The sequence below is a fragment of the Pavona decussata genome, unplaced genomic scaffold (assembly GCF_977016875.1).
Source record: "Pavona decussata unplaced genomic scaffold, jaPavDecu1.1 SCAFFOLD_45, whole genome shotgun sequence".
NCBI classification, from domain to species: Eukaryota; Metazoa; Cnidaria; class Anthozoa; order Scleractinia; family Agariciidae; genus Pavona; species Pavona decussata.
This window is the reverse complement of record NW_028145467.1, coordinates 1651332-1661206: the sequence shown is the minus strand read 5'-3', so window position 1 is coordinate 1661206 and position 9875 is coordinate 1651332. Positions and strand designations below refer to the sequence as shown.

Genomic DNA, 9875 nt, shown 5'->3' with positions numbered 1-9875 from the left:
CATAAAAATGCCTGATGGCAGGTTATGCTGGATGCAGGAAAGTACCCTGCCGGAAATTTCAAAAACAGCTACAGACAGGAACTGATAAAGAGTCTCACCAACGCGACAAAAAATCAATAATCGTACCAGGGAAGACATCCAGTGGTTGTATTTCGTTATTGGAGCCATTTACAGGTTGTATAAATTTCTCGTACGTAATCTGGTTCTTTGTGTGAGCTTTCATGTGGTTTCCTTGTTGTTCGACAGATCTTCATTTATAGAGAAACAACTCTGAGACATTGGTTTATTTTATAAACGTATGGTAAAAAATGTTATTTACGGCCCTATTCTCCCAGAGGAGATAAGGAACTAAGTCAAGTAAGTCATAAAATGTTATTTATAGGTAGATGTAACAAGTTTTTTCTTATCTAGGGGAGTAGGGATGGCGCAGTGGTGAGAGCACTCGCCTCCCATCAATGTGGCCCGAGTTTGATTCCTGGACTCGGCGTCACATGTGGGTTGAGTTTTTGTTGGTTCTCGTCCTTGATCCGAGAGGTTTTTTTTTCGGATACTGCGGTTTTCCCCTCTACTCAAAACCAACATTTCCAAATTCAAATTCGATCCAGATTATATTGTCAAGCACTTCATCATAAACCTCTGGCTCGTGAGATTGCGCAAGCACTCCACGTGTTATTAAATAAATTACTATTCTTTTCTTTACTGATTGGTAAATAATTTATTACTCATCCACATAGAAAGTAGATCTCTTGGGTAGTAGGCCTGGGGGAGGGGACTCCCATTCAAAAAAGTGACGGGGATTATCGTCGTACCATTTAGGGTTAAAATTCGTGGTTTGGTAACCCCTCTGGGTGCTAAAATCTACAATGACTTCCGCCAGAGGTATCTTTTAGAGTGTTGAGCCGAAAAATACGAAAGGAAGTAAAATATTTACAAGTCGAAGGCATTCGAAGGAATAGCCCAAGTAAAGTGTCATTTAGAGTATTGTTTTAGAGTTGGCACCTCTTAGGGGTAAAAACGCTCACAAAGCAGAATTCTGTTACATTTTAGGAGTTAGTTTTAATTGCGAGTCTCCTGTAGCTCAGTGGTAGAGCATCCGAACTACTAATCGGAAGGTAGGAGGTCTCGGATTTCTTTCCGAGTAGGGGTTCTTTTCAAAACTTCCGACGATCACCCCCGTCACGTTTATATGGGAGTTTCCCCGGGTAGTACAAACCACGTAAGTGGATAGCACTAAGTGTTTTTTGCACACTCTCATTGGTTAGAAAAACTCGAAAAAATACTCAGGCTCTCATATTATGGGAACCGATCTTCCTCTCCTGATTTCCAGCGCACTTTATTTTCGCGCTCGCGTTAAGTATCTTACCGTTCTCGTGCTACTAAAGACTGCGAAAGACTAGCAAAACTATTAGTTGATCATCGTTGACTTTATCTGACGCTGATGCGAGTGAGGGTTTGTCCATTTTGCTACAGAATAAACCAGCCCTTTGGGGCCTACTGGTCCCATTCCGCGTTAAACACTTAAATAATCCGATTCTGTGTCGGTGAGCGGCGACGTATTCTATAGCTGAGAACCTCTTCGAGATCACATCCTACATAGGTGCTCTATGGGCTCGTCACGCAATCTCTCGTCCTTGTGAAGGAGAGGCGTGACGAGCCCAAAGAACGTCCACATAGGAAGACAGGAGGCTTTCTTAGAGAGTAAGAACCCCAACTCCCCCCCCCCCCTCCTCCGCCCCCGATCTACCACACACGGAAAAAATGGTCCTTGAAATGTCCCAAGTGTCAACGGCCCATTGAGAAAGTCCAAAGAAAGTTATTTGTTGTTATAATTTATTTAGTCATGATCCTTTGAAATATCCCAAGTGTCAAGAAAGTTCAAAGAGAGTTAGTTGTTGTTATGACGTATTGAGTCGCTACCCCATCACCCCCTTCCTCCTCCCCATCTACCATAACTGCCGCAAGGAACGTCCTTTTGAGATGCCCAAGGTTTTAAAGACCCATTAAGAAAGTCCAAAGAGAGTTATTTGTTATTATTTAATTTATTGTATGTCAGGATCGGACCAGCACCATCAACAATGAAGGCTTTTTATACTAAATTAATGCACGCTTAACTACAGATGTCGTTTCGTCTGCCTCGGAACTTGGATCTCCGTGGTAGGTCTCTACAAAAGAAGGAAATGATTGAAAACATTAAGTGACTTTTACGTGGAAAGATCAGGCAAAACAAGTTTAACTTATTTCTTATGGGTCTCTTATGGATCATTATTTCGAGAATGTTTTTTTATGAAGTCTCTTTAACCCAAAACCAAAGCAGAGAGACCTCGAAATTCTACCCGTAGGGACTCAAATTTAATCCGACTTATCAGTAAGGGGTTGAGGTAAGGGTACAAACCGGGAAAAAGTTAGCGGACACCTTCAACTTCTCGTACACACACTCACTCCCTGGTCCACGACCCTCACTCTCCCCCTAGTCTACACTTGTATCCACACTCACTCAGTACGGCCTCTTTGACCAAACTTGTACCCACACCTATCCCCTACGGCCCCTAGTCCACAGCAAAGGGGAAGGGACTCGGGAAATTCAGACTCCTTCGCTTACACTTTATTTCCCCGTTGTTCTGCTACTCGAGAAACTCTCGAAACTGACCACGGATGATTTGTGAAAATCGTCGTAAAGCTTTGGTGATCTTCGGCAATCTTTGGAGCTATCAGTCATGTTACTTTTAATGGCCCTTAAAAGGGCCATTAATTTTATTCACAACTCTGTTACACTTAAGAAGGTATTCACCTGGGGTGTGAGGTTCTCCTCGGATTTAGTATTCATAATAGTAGCAGCACACCAGTCCAGGAACGTCACAGTTTCCCTCTACCATAAAATACTCCCCGCGAGCATCTCCGCCTATGCAGTTAGTGTAAGTCGAACAGACGTCCTCGCAGGCACCGGTCGCGCGCTTGTTGTTTTCGTAATATATTCCTGAGAAAAATGCAGCGGAAAAGGATATAACAGGAGCGTAAGGTCCAGTTCAGAAAGTGTATCTTTTGCTCGGTGAACCAAATGATACGTCAGGGTTTTGTATAGACTGCCAGCAGTCTCTCTTTTGCTCCTCGAGAATCCGCGGGGAAGAATGCAAAAAAACTCGGTGAGCAAGCACGATATTCGAGAGGTGAGTTTCGCGCGCGCGCGCCGGAAGGGCTTTCGGCGCCCTCGCTACTCGCGGCACGTGGATTTGCCCTCTCGCGCTTCGAATTTCGTGCTTGCTCAGTTTTTTGCGATCTTTCCCGCGAATTTTCGAGCAAAAGAGAGACTGCTTCGAGGCTAAGTTTTGTACCGCGTCTGAATCAATTTGAATTAGGTAAGGCATAGCTTGCCGCATAATACGACATTCGCCGTACTATTTATGCGCCGAACTTAATGCATAAATTACTAGATAGAATGTATTTTTCAATATAACGAGGCTCGTGATTGGTTTAGGCCCGTTGGCGTGGCCGATCAAGCATGAAGCTTGCGCGCGCAAAAAGGGTTCGACGAGTTTGGTTCGAAAAAGAGAAAAATGGAAACGAGCACGAAAAAATTCGACGAAGAAAAGTAGGGAGAAAGAGTTTTCTTCGTCGAATTTTCTCCCGCCCATTTTTCGTGGCAAGCTGGTATTTCACTATTCGGTCCGCTTTTTTTCCCGTCGATTTATAGCCCAAGCGCGAAGCGCGCGGGCCATAAATCAACGGGAAAAAACGAGATCCGTAAGTTGCAGTACGGACCTCGAATTCGTATTGGTCTAGATGACGAGCTGGGTCTAGGTTATAATTGCTATTTGTTATACGTTGAACAAACTACCTGGCTCCGAGTCATTAATGTTCCTTGAATAGTATGTAGCACGTTTGTCTCAGATACACATAGTCAGATAGTCAATAACCTAGCTTGTCTCGAGTCTCCCAGACCATCCAACCGGCAGTACGGAAGGATATCGTCTTGTAAATACGTACTTTAAACCTGTAGATTTGTACATAGATTCGAATTGAATAGTCTTCACCAGTTACCAATTAACTTCTCCCTTTTCTTTATTTATACACGACCCTACAAGCCTTGTAGCTTTTGTTGTTGTTTTTTTTTGTTTTTTGTTTTTGTTAGTTTGTTTTGTTTCTGTTGTCGTTGCTGTTTTTGTTGCTGTTGTTGTTTTTGTTTGTTTGTTTTTATTGTGATTTCCACGTCCCGTGTTATCATACTGAATGCACCAAAAATGATTAACACAACCAGCCGCTTCGAAACTGGGTTTGTCTACACCAAAGACTGAACGTAAAGGGCGATTCATTTGTAGTAGTTCAAGACTGACCGTATATATGTTTCCTACCGGAAAATCAGAATTCGTTTAATCATTCTAATAATTATGACGTTACCCAAAACAAAAACTGAATTAATTTCTGAAACATTTATAAAAATTCCTGGCCTACCTCTTCGGAAAAACTTCGCAAAAGGATTCACTCGAGGTTTACATGTTGCCAATGTAACCATTGCCATCAAAAAACAAACGATCAGCAGTTTTCCAGCCATTTTCTTTTTCACAAGCTAACGGAAAGAATACAACAAATTATTTTAAGTTGATCTGAAATCGAAAAGCAGCTGGCTGAGCTGGTTTTAAAGACTTAAAGACGGTGCCTCCTAATATAATAGAACTGTGTTTTTGCATGGCTTAAGAATATGCTGGAAAAAAAAAAAGACAGAACTTAGTCAAGGGATTTTGAAATCCAAAAGGAAAATTACTGGTATCCACGTATTTTTTCAGAGATAATTAAGGTTCATTCTAGTCACAGAACAATGCCCTACTTTTCCCACATAGTCATAAACCGCGCAAAATAATTGGAGACACCGTCCCTTTAGAAAACCGGGTTTCTCCGAGCATCCCGTGATGCGCAGAACGAATGCGCAGTAGCGAGATGAGAAACCGTACTAAAACCAATCTCGTACCCAGAGTCTTCAGGCTTTTTGGTCAGCGGGGCAACGCCGGGAAGACTCTGGGGACATCGAAAAAATTCAATTTTTTTGATTGGCTGTCCCGTAACGGTTTCCATTGTTTTACCACAGAAATCCCGCGGTAATAAAATTCGATGTCCCCAGAGTCTTCCCGGCGTTGCCCTGCTGACCAAAAAGCCTGCATGAAGACTCTGGGTACGAGATTGTCCTAAAACAATCTCGTCCCCAGAGCCTTCGCTGCCCTTGTCCAGCGGGGTCCGCGTTCTTGGTGCTGACCAAAAAAAAAGCGGGCTCTGGGGACGAGATTGACCTAAAATCGATTGTCTCGGGTTCGTTCTCACGGCTCAACTGGAAGTAATCAACACCTTTAATTTCGTTTCCTTAATACAGAAAGCCAATATACAACTTAACTCCAAACAATCATTACAAGGGAGAGTTTCAAGAGTCAACGCCAAGGCTTCTGGCAGGTTCAAGACCAATTTTTGGAGGATTTTTTCAACAGGAATTTTATGAATCAAAATAAATTTAGGAGTGCAGCAAAAAATTTCCCTAAAGATGTTTTTATTATGCGCAATCGTGTTTTTTGTATATAAAACTTCAGTCTGTGTTTTGTTCGTAACCAGAAATGTCACTCGAAAAGGTTCACTCTGTGTCACGGTATAAATTGAAAAAAAAAAACGGCATTAACGACTTAATAACTCAGAAAATAAGTCACTTGCGCTATCGAGAGTATTTCCTTCTTTTCCAAAATAATAATGTTGTTTCTTGAAAGACACAAGTTAGAATTAGTGATATTGCATAAAGAAATTTCTGAGTAGTTGTTAAACGCCGAACCATTTGTCACTTCTATCTTTGGATTAAAAAAATTGAAATAATCATGTTTACGAGATATTACAAATAAACCAGATAAAATTCAAATTATTTTGAGTATTGACTCAAACTTACATAGAAGGCAAATCAACACTTTTGAAAGCAGAAAGACGCCCTTTAATTTTGAATACATGTGTACTATAATTCAGTGTGACTGTTTCGAAACTATAAGTATGAAGTTACCATGGATTTGCCATAAACTTATCATGTTTACAATCCCTTGAATTGTAAGGTGTTTAGCTTCTAAAGAAACTACAGAGTCGATAACGTAATTTGATCACCATAAAGAGATTCGAGAGTTAGCCCTCGGTCACCGGAGCGATCCGCTCTGACGAAGAGCTAACGCTTGAAACCGGTCAGTACTCGAAGCTCTTTATGGGCCAAATCAGCCATACAAATTACGTTATCAGCTGCGTCGATAAAACCAAACATTCATTCTCTTGAATTGTAGCTGAAGATGATGGAAGATCGATCGAAATATGTTTTCAAAATTGAAGAGAATCGTCATGCTTTAATTTAAAAAAGACTAGAAAATGTAAATTATTATAAAAGTACTGATCAGTGGCGCTCAACGAAAACATGAAAACAAAATAGTGAAAATGTTGTTTCTTGCATTTTATGTGATCATTTTATATCTTTTTTAAAGTCAAGTTTGTGGTCTATTTAGCTGAAATTTAACTTGCCGCAAATTTTAGGGAATGAAATCCTATTTCCCGAATTTAAGACGGTTGCTGTTGACTTTCAGAAAATACTAGTAGGACATTTTTCCGCATTTTTAGCGGTTTATTTACCCTTCGGAATCAAAAGGGATTAGTTTTTCAGCTTTGCGAAAGTTTAAGGCGAACTTTCCCTAAAGAAAACGCTAGTGTTTCTTCACAATAGAATGTGAGTTGTCTTTCCGAACTACTGATATTCCACAAAATGTGTATGCAATGCAAATCGACAAAACTATTTACCATTTGCAAATAATATTCTGTTTGAATGACATACAAACCTTTGAAGAAACCCAAGAAAGCGCAAGGAGAAAATGCCAGCCAGAAAATCAAATAAGTGAATCGTAGTAACTACGAACACTGAAATGGTTTCATCCCCGATGGCTCAAATGTATTTATACAAATCCTTCCCGCAAATTAATCAACTTTTGCAATTGCTTGCTCACTCTCTCCTAGATTTTATCACCTCGCTTTTCTTCTTTAATGGGCTCAGTGGAAGCTTTTAAACTAAATAAAGGAAACGAAATCGGGACTTTTATCTGAGAATCTATTTTCTAACGCTATTATTTTGATTTCAAATTATCTAAATACGATCGTTGTAAATACTCTTTCTGCCTAAAGAAATTAGTTACGCGGAGCTTAGCAAGAACATTTTGTTTTTCTTCATTTCACGGCAAACGTTCTTTTTAGCTTCACAAAATTTCCATTTATCTCTTTTATTAAAAAGGGATAATTTTGTGCTTGGAAAATTTGAAATATTTTGTAACTTGTAACTTGTGAATTAAGTGCTTTAATTTGTGCCTAGAACGCTCTAAGTGTATTTTCAAGTTTTCTTGGCCAAATAAAATAATTCTCTGGTCAATTATGTATTACAGCTAAACTACTGCCGCAAACTATCCGACATTTAAAGTAAAATTAATTTCGTCTCCTGGAATCGCCCTCTCACGTTGTTTTTTATCATTATTTTCCGGATATTTACTACTCCCTCAAACTACTCGAAAAGTAGTTCATTTAAAAGATTTTAACCTCGGAAGATACCGTTTAAAAACTAATTTCCAAAAACGAAACTACAAGAAAATATTCTAGTATCTTTCCCAGTGAATAGCCAAATCATTATGAAAATCTTATATTAAAAATCACCATTTTTATGGTTTAATTGCCAAACCAATTTTCTAACGATGACATGACGCCTACGAACAATTTCTTGCTTTTCGCTTACACTAAAACACATTTGCACGTAAACCTTTGATTGGTTCATTAAGGTAAGAGAATTTAAGGTGCCTTTCTGCTTAATCAAAATATCTTAATCTTTTATGTGGAGGACAAGATAGCTTACGATTTTAATTAGAGTGCCATGTCGTCCGAGTATAGTGGATAAATAGAAATCTGCGATAATCATGTTCCATTAACAGACGCTAATACAGGGCAGAGTGGACGGATATGGGAAAATAATTTCAATTTTTTCCTTTTCTTTTTTTGACGTTTTAATTTCAGTCTCCAATTTACTTTACTGGAAAAAAATTGCCCCTATATATTAATACTATACGGTAAATATTATTTCACCACAAATTATCAACCACTCTACCAGATATTTTGGCATTGACATCGTAAATGATAACCTTATTTCCTCGAACTTGCATGATTTTATGTAGGTTTTATCCCACTAGTTTTAAAATTAATGAACAAGGCTTGCGCAGAACGACTTTGTGCCGTTTCAGCGAAGAACTATATATATGTATACTAATCTTGATATGATGCTCATTTACTAGTAAAATCCTACCACCAAAAGACAAGTTGTTGTTGTTTTTCACTGTATGCGCGGGCATCAAGAGGTGCTCTTACAAACGTTGATACGCTTCCACACAATTTAAATTTACCCAAAAAGAAAGTTAACAGAATATCTTGTACGTACAATTTCCTTTGCCAAAAACACAAGTTCTAAGAAGACGTCTTCGAATGAATCGCAAGTTTTCATGCCACTATTTATTATGACGATGCTGATGACAAATCTAAATTTGAAAAAAATACTCAGATGAGTCACTTTTTTAACTTTCATACGTGGATTTCGAAATATAATTTTCCATTTTTCTGCCTTTTAAAACTTTGCTAGTCCACCATGAATAGCACCACACCATTTTAAAATGCAAAAATCGTCAAAACTATTCTTTTTCATGACGTTCAGCTGGTAAATTTTTAGTGAGTAGAACTGATGTGACGGATTACGGGTTAGTACGTTGAAAAAACTTTCTCGGCAAATTTAATCAAACCGCACTGTCAAAAATGATCTGAAGCATTCACGAAAATAAATATTATATTAATATATGAAGCCTAAAAAGTTTAGTATTTTGTTGAGGTCAAATGTTTTGCCAGCGGAATCATTTTAATTTTCCGTAAAAGAACCCCACTGTTTTCCAATGCAGAAGAAAGTAAGAATTTCTTATTTTTCTGTTTGTCTTGAACTATTTAATTGCAGGTAGAATAAGTGGCCACGAAAAATTTAGCTCAAAACTGTACAAAATAATTTGTGATCCAGATTGCACTAATTAAATGTGAATGCTTCCCGTCTCAAGTAAATTGAACTGGCGTGCGAAAGTCTAGAAATTGAAGGGTAATTTCTATGAAATGATTTTTGAACTCGTCTCGTTTATTTGCTTACACTGATTGATTGACTGATACAGGATTTTTGAAATGATCTTAGATGTAAACGGCATTAGCGGAAAGTACAGCCACACATCCCATACGGGTGTGTCTACGGGTGTATGTGCAATGGAGTTCCTGCCTCGTCCCCAGTCGCTGGCTCGAAACTGTAGCGCGCGGTACATAAGCCGCCCATAAGCCCCCGTTTCGCTTTTCTCCTTCCCATAAGCTCCCGCTTCCCGCTCGTTCCCATGCTTCACCATTTCGTATTCTCGCTCATTCCCAAACTCCTTTATAAAAAAGAGAGGAGACTGTGGAGGAGACAGATGGAGTTCCAGTTGCCCAATATATTTTAAAATTAACCCTGAAACAATAAACACCACTGCGAGGCTCCAGGGAATAAACCCATATAAACTCTACAATTTATTCTCCGGAACCTCGAAGTGATGTTATTGTTACAGGCTGAATTTTAATATATCGCAATTGGGCTATTGAGCCTGTAATCTTTTAACAGGAAATTCCGGTACAAAAGTGGACTTGGCTAGCCATTCTCTCCTTCGGGTTAGTGTAAACAACTGACAAACAACATGCATATTTTTCTACGGCCCTTACGGATAAAATTGACTTAGTTTGCGGAATAAATCTTGTTATTCGAATTAGAAACTGACGTCTTATTAATACTACCGTGG

At 39.1% G+C, this 9875-nt stretch overlaps 1 long non-coding RNA gene across 1 annotated transcript; it reads right to left on the bottom strand.

The window, feature by feature from the left end:
- Positions 1–2020: 2020 nt before the first annotated feature.
- LOC146482617 (uncharacterized) lies at positions 2021–6986 on the bottom strand. The gene is made up of 4 exons (XR_014864070.1): positions 6831–6986; positions 4447–4561; positions 2789–2974; positions 2021–2162 (listed from the first exon to the last, which is right to left on the bottom strand). It is a non-coding gene; the product is annotated as an uncharacterized LOC146482617 (long non-coding RNA).
- Between the last annotated feature and the right edge of the window lie 2889 nt (positions 6987–9875).